At 45.8% G+C, this 13,284-nt stretch overlaps 1 protein-coding gene across 2 annotated transcripts in view; it reads left to right on the top strand.

Moving 5' to 3' along the window:
• Positions 1-1,685: 1,685 nt before the first annotated feature.
• Positions 1,686-13,284, top strand: part of LOC109854937 — a 27,549-nt gene continuing 15,950 nt past the window's right edge. The window contains exon 1 of one of the 2 annotated variants that reach the window (XM_020428585.1): positions 1,686-2,208. The gene's annotated coding sequence lies outside the window, so the exon portion shown is untranslated. Of the gene's footprint in view, positions 2,209-2,481; positions 2,838-13,284 lie in introns of those variants that run through there. The other variant, XM_020428584.1, reaches the window with a different exon arrangement.

Raw genomic sequence — 13,284 nt, 5'->3', positions numbered from 1 at the left:
AACAAAAAAAAAAAAAAAAAATTATACGCTTTGGTACGTTAGAGCTAATCCATATATCTCCGCTGAATTTCCAGTCGAGCGGTCGTGAAATAATTCTTAACATTTATCGCGCAACAATTTCGTCCAATTTTCTGATCGATTCGCTCCGCTTCTGGATAATGTTTCCCACCTCGATGGAGAGCCGCTACGCGAGTCAGCATTCCGAATCCATATTTCTAGATTGTATTCCGTGACAACGACGTTCTTCCCATTGCCGATGAAATTGCCGGGGAAGTCACCGGGCCGATCGATAACCAGACCGAAAAAGATTTCGGTCTACGAGTTCACCGAAGCCAAAATCGAAGTCGTAGAAGTAAAGAGATCGCCGGGTCGATCACTGTCGAGACCCCTTGTACGGTTATATTCGACGAAGATAATACCGCAACGCGGTTCCTTCCGTATATATATATATAAAGGATGTTATCCTCCATAACATTAAAGAAACAACAGAACAAAAGAAATAAGTAGCAGACGTTAGAATATTCCGTAGACATGAAATTTTGACGACATCTATATCTACGAAAAAAAAAACAGAAATAAAAAAAGGAAAAACGACATACATGGAATATTTTCAGGAATATTTATACAAGAGAGAGAAAGAAAAGAGGGATCGAACTATGTAAGACACGTCTACCGTATCATATTTATGTAAGACTTCGACAGTTTGCTCTTGACACCGGACGAGGAATATCGAGAAGATGTGGAATCAGAAATACACCGGAGCGAGTATATATATACCGCATTGTACAAGAATCATCCTTATCGCAAAGTAAATACAATAAATTCATCCGTCCAATTGGACAACGCGAGTGTGTTGTTCCCGCGAATTGTTCAACGCGTTGATAAGCGCGGCTTATATTTTATTTTTTTACGAACAATGCTCTTCTTTCGGCGAATGGTTTTTTTTTTTTTTGTTTTTTTTGTTTTTTTTTCTCTATACGACATTGCCCGCCCATTGCGAAGTATTCATCGCGTGCAACATCCATAATCCAAAATCGATACATTGCTGTTTCAATGCGAGTTTAACGCCCCGTGACCGTGGTGTTACGACGACAGCGGACGATGTAATCCCCGCGATTTCGAGTTTAGAGGGCTCGTCAATTTGGTACGATCTCGCTCGTATAAAACCGAAACAACGCGCCGCGCGAAACGATCTGTCTCAGATTTTTCTGTCTTTTCTGATCACGTAAGTGATCCTGTTGCGCTTGACTAGGATGAAAGAGAAGAATGGAAAAAAAGAGAGAAAAAAGGAAGAGAAAAAAGGAAGCAAAAGAGCTAAAGAGAAAAAAGAGCTATTGTGCTATTCTACCGATGCGAGGAACGAACGAATTCATCCGAGAAAGAAAGATAGAAAGAGAGAGAGAGAGAGAGAGAGAGAGAATGAGAATGAGAAAGAAAGAATGTATGTGAAATAGAAAAAGGCGAGAGATTTCGCGCTCCTTTCTCGCGACGGTGATGCTGCTGGTCCGACAGGTAGTCCCGGTGGTCCATCGTGTCCTTCTATGCGCTGGTGGCGCGACCCCGAGTGTATCGAATCGAGGATCTTCGCAGATTTTCGGAGAGCTTCGTTCACCCACGAACGGGCTCCCGCGGGTTCTCCCGGGCGCTCGGCATCGTCGCTCAGTATACTGCGTGGCAGCCTGGACCGCGGTGTCGGTTCACAGCATCCACAACAACAACGGCGCAACGTCAAAAACGCGTCGACGCGGTGTGCTTTTTACGTGCCTTCGCGAGAACACGCTCTCGTTCGCTCGCGCGCTCGTTTTTCCGCGAAAAAATCCGCGTGATCTCTCTCGCCTCGGTTTCGAGACACGCATATGCATATCAATTTCTGCGTGAAAACGCAACGCGCACATGGTCCTTCTGTATCCTGACCAGCATCCCCGATCGCGTACGACGGTGCGAGGTACTTCCCTCCGCTCGAGGTTGCCCGATCAGTAGCGCGAACGCGGTACGAGCGCGGCACGCAACAGCGCAGTCTGACAGAGCGCGGTGGTGGTAAAGGGAGAGGGGAATGTCATGATCGGAGAGGTCTACGCGTACCACATCGTTATTAGCGACTGACTGGACCCCGAAGATCGAACATGAGGTTTCGGAACGGTAGCGGTACCAGAGAGGAGACGACGTCACGGCTGACACGTGTGACATTCGCGTTGAAATCGTAGCAAAGTAAGTGTGGTCACGGGTGTACGCGCCATCGATCGACGGGATCGTTCGTCGATCGAATAAGAAATCAAATCGCGTGATTGAATCATCACGCTTTTTGAAGTGCAATCGAGAGCCCGCGGGACGTTTTGTTCACGCTGCGCGTGAAAAGAGCCGTTTCCATTTCTCCGTGGATGAAGGTCCGCGGGAGATTTGCGGCGAACCGAGAGGCAGTAGGTGAGCGCGCGAGCGCGCGCGCGCGCGTTTTGTTGCACGCGTGCAATTGTGCACGCACGGCTATGATGCATAGCGGAGAGACCGACCCACTACGGTACAACACGGTTCTTTGCTCTCGATAGCTAAAAGCGGGCGGTACACGGGTGTTTGTGGCGAAAAGGGGACTGGAGACTGCGGAAAAGGGTGAGCGTGTGCCAGGAAGAAAGAGAGTCGACGTAAGAGGGAAAGAGAGAGATAGAGAGAGAGAGAGAGAGAGCGAGAGAGAGAAATTGTTGGTGCGAGAAGTGTGGTAGGGGAGAGAGTGAGGGAGAGAAACGAGACAGGAGAGAACAGAGAGGAGCTTGGAGAGAGTAATGATCGTGACGACGGTCGTGCGGACAAATGAACACCTCGGCACAGCGTTTGGGATATTCCAAGTAAGTAGCAATGCGCAACGTCGTGCTGCATTATGCTGCGGAAACGTATCCGCTCTCGCTTATTACACGTCCGTCTAGTTTTTTAAGTGCGCAATTATTTTGAAGAAGGAAAATTGGTTTCAATATCGAGGCGAACGAGAGAGAGTTTGCTCTGCCGTAGTGTAAGAGATACGGTCTTGTGTGCCCGGAGGATTCCAAAGCGCACGACCTCAACGAGGTCTTTTCAACGGAATCAAAAATAGAGAAATCGATACGTCTCGTGTATCCAGCATACCAAATAGTAGCCAGGCAAAAAAGTTGGCATGAGAGAAAAAACTCTCGAGAGGGAGAAAATTTCGGAAGAGATTTTTTTTTTAACTAAAGCGTCGCACTGTGTGCGCCCGCGCGCGCGCGAGCGCGGCTACTTGATGCGCGCGGTTTCTTTTTTTTTTTTTTTAATTCTTTTCCCACTGTCGCTTCACGCTCGGGAAATTTTATTGCCGGTCATTTTTCAAGCCGGAATCGTCGATGGGAATCATGGGGGGACACACTAGTAATGGATGCGCGAATGCTGCCTAAGCCAGCACATTTGGCGCGAAATCTAACACGCGGTTGGCATCAAACCGACCGATCGTGCGGCAACGCGTACATATCGCGGATCGTGCTTAACGATAGCTTTCACGCCAAAACTCCTGGAAAAAACTCGACATGTTGTGATAAAAAAAAACAAAAAAAAAAAGAAAAAACAAAAAAAGTCGAAAAGCAAGTTTGCAGCGTTTGCACACCGCCGGCGTATTAATCGTTTTGTTGAGAAGTGATTCTAATTTAATTTATTCAATAAGTTGGAATCGGGACGCGTTTAATTGCGCTCGGCGCGCACCAATTGTTCCGTATAATTCGAAAAAGTTTTTCTATTTCACTTCGAGATTGCGTTTGGCGGAGACGGCGCGCTGTCGATACGGTTGAAGGGCACGACCTCGGGAGATTTCCTCGACCCATTTTTCACAATTTTCCGAAAAAACGACCGCTTTCTACGGCGCTTTAAAAAATCTACCAACAAATTTCCAGTTTTGTCTCTGTTAATAATCCTTTTGTTTTTTTTTCCTCTCCCCCTAACTTGTTTTCGTTGTTTTTGTTTGTTTTAAATAACTTTTCAATAATAGAACATTTTGCAGCGCTTGCTTGATTTGTTTCGTTCGTTCACATTTTTTTTTTACCGATAAAACCTGAATGGATTTCCGGGGAACGCATTCTTCAATTCCTTCTCCGTTAATTAAAGCCAGATGGAACCGCCTCGGAAAGGTCGGAGGTCCGATCAATCTTCACAGATCATGCCGCCGCCGCGCAATACCGCGAGATGGATTACATCCGATTCAAAATTTGTAGTACTTCTTCGAGGCGTGGGGGAAGGGGGGAGGCCCTCCTCCTCGTATACACCACGTCGATGTATAACATTAGCATTTATATGGGCGCGCAACGACAAGATTCCGCGCGCGCGAGTGATTCGGAAGCAAAATCCGAACGTGAAGCGAGATATCCGACGGAAGAGAGAGGTGTCGCGAGCAGAAGGCGTCACGAGAGCAAAAAGACGATGCACGTTGAGGGCAAAATTCCGCATAGCTCGGGAAGACGAGTCAACATATTTTTCAGCGTCATCCCGGAATCAACGTTGTCGTCGGGAACGACACGTATCAGAGCATAAAGGCGGTGAAAACGACGCCGAGACATTTTTCACGGCGCGTATCTCGCGCGCGCTCAGAAGGTCGCGATGAAAATTTGATTTTTGTCCGACGTATCTCATCGACTTATCGTCAGTGATATCGGAGTAACAAATTTCTCTCCCACGCAAATTTGCCGCAACAAATTTTCTACATGAGACTCGACCGCGTTAGAGAGAAGAAAAGAAAAAGACAGAAAGAGAGAGAGAGAGAGAGATAGAGGAAGGGATGAAGTGGGACTTGTAATTTTACCAAAGATACATCGTCCGCGTCCGAGAGAGACGATATATACAGCGTTTATATTAGCATTTATATAAGGGCGGAGTAACTATGCTTTTCCACGCGGGCCTCTTTCTCTCTCTTTCTCTGTCTCTCTCTCTCTCTACGTGCTCGCAGCAAAAAAGGACGAGAAGCAAAATCCACGTCGCGAGATAAGTGTTCCTTGCCTCTTCCGCTCTGCCTCTCGCGGCCGAGGGATCCCTGTGCTGAAGCGTTTTTGCAAACACGAGGAAAATTAAACAATGCCGAGTTACATATTCCTAATGCTCGACGGGGGATGCATAAAATTAGATATATATTTTACGTAAGACGCGCCAAGTTACAAATGTTAAATTAGGAATATTTATTCAGGCAACGGCGTGGCAATATAACTTCCCGCGGCATTCTACCGACTCGCACGGAGGCGCGACTGAAAACAAAGGTGAGTCGTGAATAGAGCGGTTGAGCGAGAGAGAGAGAGAGAGAGAGAGGGGGTGCAAGTGGGCGAGCGTGATAAAGGCTCGGGAAGAACAAGGCGAGCTGCAAAGACGGAGGGAAGGAATCGGAAACGTCCGGCATTAGAAATGGCAGAGCGCGCAATTAAGTGGCCATCGGAGCGTGAACCGCGAATAAAGTTTATCTCGAAAAGAAATCAAACGGCTAATTTATCAATTTTCCAAAATTACGTTTCTAAAATTCACACTCGCGCACCGGATTACTCTCTACTCTCCCCTCTCCGTATTTATCCTCGGCGAAACCGCGGGAGAGTGTACGGGCGGGCTGACTATAACGGTGCGGCACGAACAAACGAGCGAGCGGGGCGTACGTGCGTGTGTGTGTGTTTTCGGCGTAGGGGGGTAAGTTGCGCGCCCCGTACCGGGTGCATTATATTAACGTGCGCACAAACGTGGTTAGACTGCAGCTCTGTTTTCGCCCATCCTCGCGCGTAGGTGGAGGTGAGGTGACGAGATCCAGACACACAAGTTGCAGAAAGGGGTTTGCCGCGCCGCGAGGCGTACGGTGTTACTTTATTGCTCGCGTCAAAGGCAATCAGACCGCCCGTTCTCTTGTATCCTCCTCCTCCTCCTCCTTCTCCTCCTCCTCCTCCTCCTCCTCCTCGTATGCAACCGTGCAACCCCGTTTTCACTAACGCGCTACTTTGACGGTCGTGAACAAGTCACGCGGACGACGAAACGTTTGTAGTTCGCGAGTACCGCGAATGCATTTTCGCGGTTCCGCATCGATAGCGAAATTGCGCTAACGCCGTTTATGTAAAGCGAGCATCCGCGTGAGAGACGATTCTCGCGTTACTCCCGCGGCTCTTTTCCTCTGTAAGATCGGATATACGATGACAATACCGATGACACCCGGGTCGATCGTGTTCGCAGCCGTCATTTTTGTAAAAAGCTTATAAAGAAATAAAAAGTTGCGAATGTTCTGTTATCGAAGGGGAGACCGAAGTTGCGGAGCGCGCATCGGCGCGCATATTTCATCTTCGGAAATATCCATATTTTATTGGGAACGACCGTAAGTTATTCGAAAGTTCGTCCAACAAGTTTTATCCGTCGAAAATAAATTGCAAAAGACAAATTTGCCTTCTTAGCTCTCTCTCTCTCTCTCTTTCTCTCTCTCTCTCTATCTCTATCTCTTTGTTTCTCTCTCGAGCAAACCCCAATGCGTGAAAATGATATTCCCAACAATTATAAAAGTTGCAAAAGAAATAAAGATCCGCCCAAAGAGAAGAATCACGTCGCGCAACAACAAACTTCGAAACTGAGAAAGCGATCTATATATACTCTTCCTCTTGCGTTCTTGGCTTTCTACATAAATACAGGTGCGGGACACGGAGGAAGAGACTAAAACTTCATTTCCGCAATCAATTAAAAGCGTGGGCGAGACGCTCTCGAGATAATATCACTTTCTTCTGCGGTCCCTTTCCGGAATACGGACTCTGATTCTCTCTTTCTTGGAACGGAAAGAGAAAGAGAGATCTACTGCTCGAATTATCGGTTACGGAACTCTCGTTCTTTTTCTTTCCCATTTTCTCCGGACAGGATTATCGAGAGGTGCACAAGAGAGAGAACCTTTCGAAACAACTACGGTTCTCTCTCTCTCTCTCTTTCTTTCTCTTTCTCTTCGTCTACCGCTTCTTAATTTACTTCATCGGCTTCCGGCAGTGGAACGATCTCCCGAACCGGCTATCAGTCCTCTGAATCAAATAACATAATTTTGCTAAGTCTACCACCGCACCGCGGCAAGAGAGACCCGATCTCTTTTCTTCGGGTCTGGTAAAATCCCACGAGCGAATTTACGAGAGAGTCCGTGGTCGCGACGTTTCGCCGCGAATCTAACACGCGTTAGATTCGTGTATGTGTGTGTGAGAAACCTAGTTACATCCGCGCGTTTGCACGTGGGTGTGTAGCAATGACGTTGCGGGAGTTGAAATAAAGTAACACTCCTGGCACTGGCGCGGAGATGGCCGTATCTGGGCGGCCTGCGACTTGTAGTCAACAATAAATTTTCCTCCGGCTTTAACGGGTACCGCAGAATGGTATTTTCAATCCTTTATGTAAGTAACAGAAAACTGACAAAGGAAGAGCAGCGATAATTTAGGACGGCAGAGCGCCAGACGTCGAGCGATGAAGGATCTCAGGCCGCGGGACAAGAATGCCGAGTTGCACGTGTAGCAAAATAGCATGAGAGAAACTTAGCTCATTTATTTACAACTTCTATTACGAAGGCCAACAAAAGCCTTTTAAAGCGAAGCCAGTAACTCAAAATTAAATTACGTAATGGATTGCCCGCGACCCACCCCACCTTCAATATAGAACGATATTCTCAATCATCCATAAACAATGGAAAATTTAAAATTGAAAGTGACATAAATTCAACGCGCGCGCGCGTGTTGGCTCAGTGAAACAGAAATTTTCGTTTCGCGATGGCAATCACGATATTGATATTAAAATCTCATTTCTTTGCAGATATTGTCGTTATGACTGCGAATAATTGTAAAAATTCGCGATTTTCTCTGTAAAAATTACATTGTTATCGGTCTTTTGCAAAAAAAAAAAAAAAAAAAAAAGAGTTCGGAGGAAAAAAAAGCGAAGTCATAACAGACTGGTAATTAAATTTCAGGACGAATTGCATTCCACTGAGACCGAACATTTTCAATGTTTTATGAACAAGATACGATTCAAAATGTGACAACGCGGATTCAATCCGGGCACTCAATAAACAAATTATTTTAACTCTTTTGTAACGACGATATGGAAAACAATTACCCGCAATTCAGTCGCTTAAATATGAAAACATTTTGTGTGTGTGTGTGTGTGTGTGTGTGTACAGTAAATCGAATTCTTAAAAACAAGAAATATTCGAAAATGAATTTGATGGAAAGCAAACAAAATATATCGGCTTAACCCTTTTCTATGAAATTCAAATATTCCTTGTCGATCTAATCACTACGTGATGTAATGTCGGATTAAATTTTCAAAATCGTTAGAAAAATAAAATTCAGCGTTTATTCGACGAATAAGTTTTTTTTTTTTTTTTAATTTTTTGTAAACAAATAAAAGACTGACAATGAAAATTGTATTTGTTACACGATCATCGTTAATTAAATCTTCGTTAATTACGGCAAACAAATCCAAATCTATTCTACATGTGAATATTGTGTAAATGCGATATGTCTGTATTGTGTAATACAGAGACCGGACCTCGTAAAAAAGAATCCTGGGTGCGGTTGCGAAAAAGCGTGGTTTTAACAGGCTTGTAATGAAAAGCCGAAGTGGATTATGGTCCATTCTTCTGTCACATAGCAAGTCTCCATTTTATTTTTTATAAGCCGGAGGGTTTTGAAATTGAGATGAGAACAAGTGTGGACATTCGCATTCGAAAAGGATTATTTTTACGGTACAAAAATCACTCTTTTTTTCCCCTCTTCCTCCTACCACCACAGAGTATCGTCCTTACGGTCGTTCTATAAATTAGTCTGTCGCGAAAGTTCAAATCTCGTAAAAAGGATCCCCTTCCCTCGTGTTGCAATGTAACCCGGGCGTTCGAAAAAAAAAAAAAAAAAGCCGCTGTAGGGAAGGCGAATTTGTAACACAGCCTCGTAATTAAATTACGAAATGGATTGCCGGCCATCCCTTCGGTTGTCGGTGGCGTTACCCCGGCCATTTCTGTGCTTCGCGCTCTCCGCTTCGTTCACATCGCTCTGTTCCGGCTTTTACATTCAAGTTACACCCGTGGATAGCCCGGAGGGCGCATGCGACAGAGAAACGCGCGACAAGAGCGAGAGAAAGATATTACGTCGTTATATTCCCGATAACCGCACGGCGGTGTTATCGTTTATCCAATTTTTGAGGATTAACCGAACGGAACGAAAAACCACGACGGAAAGTCGTCGTTAGAGCCGCGATCGCGTCGTAGAAGCCGGCGGTGGCGTCGCGGTTCGGTTATATACCTCGTTTAGAGCGCGGGGGTCGTTTCCCTTCTCGTTGTTCCGCGTGTCCCCCCCTGGTGTGGGGAATACCGCGCGGTATCGGCCAAGTGCCGCAATAAAGGGAATTTGCGGGAACCCGGCGGACATTAACGATAGAGAGGACAGCGATCGTCTCGCCGCGAAAATCGCGGAGCCGTCGCCGCCGCTGCGTTTAAGCAAGACCGCGGTCGCGTTTCCACGACTGTTTCGTGGCGGAACCGCTGAATCTGCGACCTGGGACGGCGGCGACTATAATTTCGCAAGTTAAGGTCCCTAGGATCGAGAGTTGGGATCGTGCCGGGCGCGACAACTTCGGCCGCGATGCTACCGGGCGAGGAGGACACTTTTGGCGGTAAACTTCTCTCGTATATTACGCGAACTCCGCGGTAATTGATTTTGCACAATCGTGTTAAAGTGGAAGTAGGTTTCACCGGCACCGGCACCGGCACCGCCAACGCCGTCGTCGCCGGTGCGATATCCTGCTGGTAAACGTGAGCTGCTGTATAACGCTCGAGCCCATTACACCACTCGTTCCTTTTTAGTTCCAAATCTGGACGACGATGCGAACTTTTTCCGATAATTATCGTCGTTTTCGTTTCGGCGCAAATTGCAAGTTTGCGTCACCGCGTTGATGTTGTCACAAGTTGTAATGATAGTTACGTACGCGAGAAGACGAGGGGGGGACTTTTACCGGCATCGCGGCGAGTAAACTACGCGGTCAGTAAAATGGCAAACTCTCTGTGTAGCTCACTGTGTAAATTACTTTCGGCGCAACAAATATTTGCCCTGTCAAGCGTCGTGCCGGCTTTTACGTTTAATTTACAACAAGCTACCAAGTTCATAATTGCGATCATTAATCTTTCATCCGCTGATCGCGCTTTTTGCAGGTTTGCCTCGATCTCAAACAAAGGATATCTCGCACAAACGCACAAGGGAAGCGCAGCAACTTTCTGTCTCCCCTCGACGTCGCTTTTCATTCTTTCAACCAACCACGGAATAACGTGATCGATAATTACCGTCGTTAGCCGACGTCACGACGGCACTCTCTCTCGGAATAGCCGTTGTTTCCATAAAAAATATCGAAGCGAGCTATCGAAAAGCTACACAGTTCGAAACACTCGTCGGCAGTAAATTAACTCGCGCGCTTCGCGCGACGCACATCTTTATTCATTATATTTGACTAGCCATAAAATATAATTTATCGCCCCCGTTCTTTCCCGGAGTTATCGCAGACTTGGACGTGGATCGACCTGGAATTTTATTACCAGCTCGCTCTGCATAACCATTCGTTATGTATATACCTTTAAAATGATTCGCAATGCATTTATTAAGCTAACGTATAAACGCGTTATTGCGGCATTGTAAACCGTCGACATTTTATTATTAGCTTACCGGGAGTAACAAATTTATTTGTTTCGTCGCGATCTTTCTTAGATTTTTTTTTTTTTTTTTCAAACGGGGAGGGCATTATCGATCGATCGGAAGGTACAAAGCACTTTAGCATCTTGATTCTTCCACCTTTTGTGCGGTTCCGTTCAAAGAAGCGACAGCAATGAGAATCGATACACAGCGTCTCCTTTGTAGCTCTTTGCTTCTCGCGTTCTCGCGAAAGAAAAAAATAAAAAGAAAAGAAAGAGAGAGAGAGAGAGGCTGGAAAGCAATACAGAAAACGCGATGAAAGAAAAACAGAGACAAATAATCCTTTCCCGTTTATTTCAATTCATACAAACTGATTTTTCTCGCTTATAACTTTCGATCTATAGAAAAAGATTCTCCCGAGAGCGAAAGAGAGAGAGACAGAGAGAGAGACAGAGTATTCTTTCCTAAGAGATACTTTTGTTCTAAGAGTGTAAAGAGAACAAAGTTAATTCCGACGCACGTCCCATCAAACTCGAAAAGTTCATCAGTACTTCAGTTTACACTGTGCAGTAAAGTTTCTAAACCTCCTTTCGCGTAAAGTCGTAATCGTCGCTTTTATTTTCTCTCTCTGTCTCTCTCTCCCCTCTCTCTTTCTGTTAATCGCATGGAGAGTATTAAGCGCGTGGTTAAGTAGCGGTGGTGAGCAAAAAAAAAAAAGAGTCCGATAATCCGATTAAAAATGTTTCCCTACATTAATACCCAAGTGTTCTTATTAACGCTACATTTGCGCAAAGGCATCTTGAAATCCGGAAAGTGGTATGGATATTAGCAGCAGACACACAGAGAGAGAGAGAGAAATAAAAAGAGGGATTAGATTGCGCGGGGCGATGTTCGGCGTATTTTTCGCAAATAAATCGAGCGCATTTCCAGCATTTTAGTACTGAATTGCTGTTCACACACAATTTACAGCGCTCCATTTCCCTCCCTCCCGCTCTCGCAGATCGCATCGAGCAATCAGCACGCGCGTTCCGCGCGCTCCGCATTCGAATTCTTGAACGACTGTTCAAGGATGGATCCGCAAAAGAAGGAGAGCGTTCTGCGTTCTCGAGATGCCCGAGAGCTATCCCGGGAGTAACGAAGGAATACAAAAAAGATTCGCGGAAACGCGGCACTCGCTTAACGATACAACGGGTTTTCTCGTCAGGAACTAACGTTCTTTACCGCTACGTGTGCACATTATGTGTGCAGAACCGTCGTATATATATATATATATATATATATATATATATATGTACACACACTTGAGAAACACATCGCGAACTGATGAAATTTTCCTTGCCGCGAGATTCGATCGAGAATCTCGTCGGTCACCCCGTCTATAACAATATATATAGACCGGGTAAATTCGATATAACGAAAATCAGGTATGACAAATTTGATTTTAAGGTTCGACGGAGAGAAAGAAAGAGAGAGAGAGAGAAAGAGAGTTGTCGTTGTAACGCGATTTCGCCTGTAGTTACTCGAAGAAGCGGTATTCTTTCGAAACTATCGCGGGCTTCGGCAAAAATCGAAAGGACGCAGGCAACAGGGGGAAACAGGAGAGGAAGAGGAGTAGAAAGCAGCGCGGCGCGGGACGGGGCAGCTTTATCATCGACCCGTCCCGAACGTTTCTGTCCCATCCCTCCCGTCAACCCTCGCGCACCACCGCGTCGAGCACTTACGGAGATGAGTGGTCGTGTAAGAAGCACGATAAAACCGGAGGAGAGGAGGCAACGTACAAATTTCTCCGCCGTGCGAATTACGAGATTCGGAAGGAAGGAAGGATACGTTCCGTCACGTTTCACCCTCGCTACTATCATCCGCAGACATGCACATGTTTTGGGGGGGGGAAGGGGGAGGGTAAACATACACACACAAACGGAGTCGAGCACACGAGTGCGAAAAACCCCGGCGTAACCCTGCACGAGTCGTGAGCGTCCATATTTAATAAAGCAACGCGTCCTCACCCGCCGCGACCGCACACTTTTCCACCCCCCCCCCCGTAAAATGTCCCTTTCCATCTCGCGCGGACATTTCAACGTTGCGAACGCGACCTCTCACACTTTCAGCTTTTACTTTAAACTTCACCGCTCCGCGTTCCATTCGTTCTCTTTCCTCCTCTCTCTTTCTCTCTCTCTTTCTTCTCTCTTTCTCTATCTTCACTTTCTCACGTTCTCCAACACGTATTAAAAGCGAATCGCGGTTTTCCCACCACATATCGTACAGAATCATTTTTCGAAATTTTCTCGATTCAATGTTTTGCAAAAAAAAACAGATTTCATTAGATTAATTGCTGCGCCTTTACGGTTTAATGTACCGGTCACGTGCTAAAAAAGAGACTAAAAGCGTCATTAAGTAATAAAAAAGTTCGGAGGAGAATTGTTCTTGACTTACTGAAGATTTTGCGAAAAGACGTCCCGAATCCCGGGACTATTGTAATCTAATGGTCGAGAATATATATATATATATACAGGGTGTCCCAGAATTGCCGTACAATCTCTCGTAGGCAGATAGAAGGAATAAAACTGAGTCGAAAAGTCCTGAACCATTTTTTCTATTATTTATAATAAAGGAGTAATTATTGAGTAAATCAGGCCAATCAGCGCAGACC

The sequence above is a fragment of the Pseudomyrmex gracilis genome, unplaced genomic scaffold (assembly GCF_002006095.1).
Source record: "Pseudomyrmex gracilis isolate BER0280 unplaced genomic scaffold, ASM200609v1 scaffold_75, whole genome shotgun sequence".
Lineage (NCBI taxonomy): Eukaryota > Metazoa > Arthropoda > Insecta > Hymenoptera > Formicidae > Pseudomyrmex > Pseudomyrmex gracilis.
This window is presented reverse-complemented; position numbering and strand designations above follow the sequence as displayed.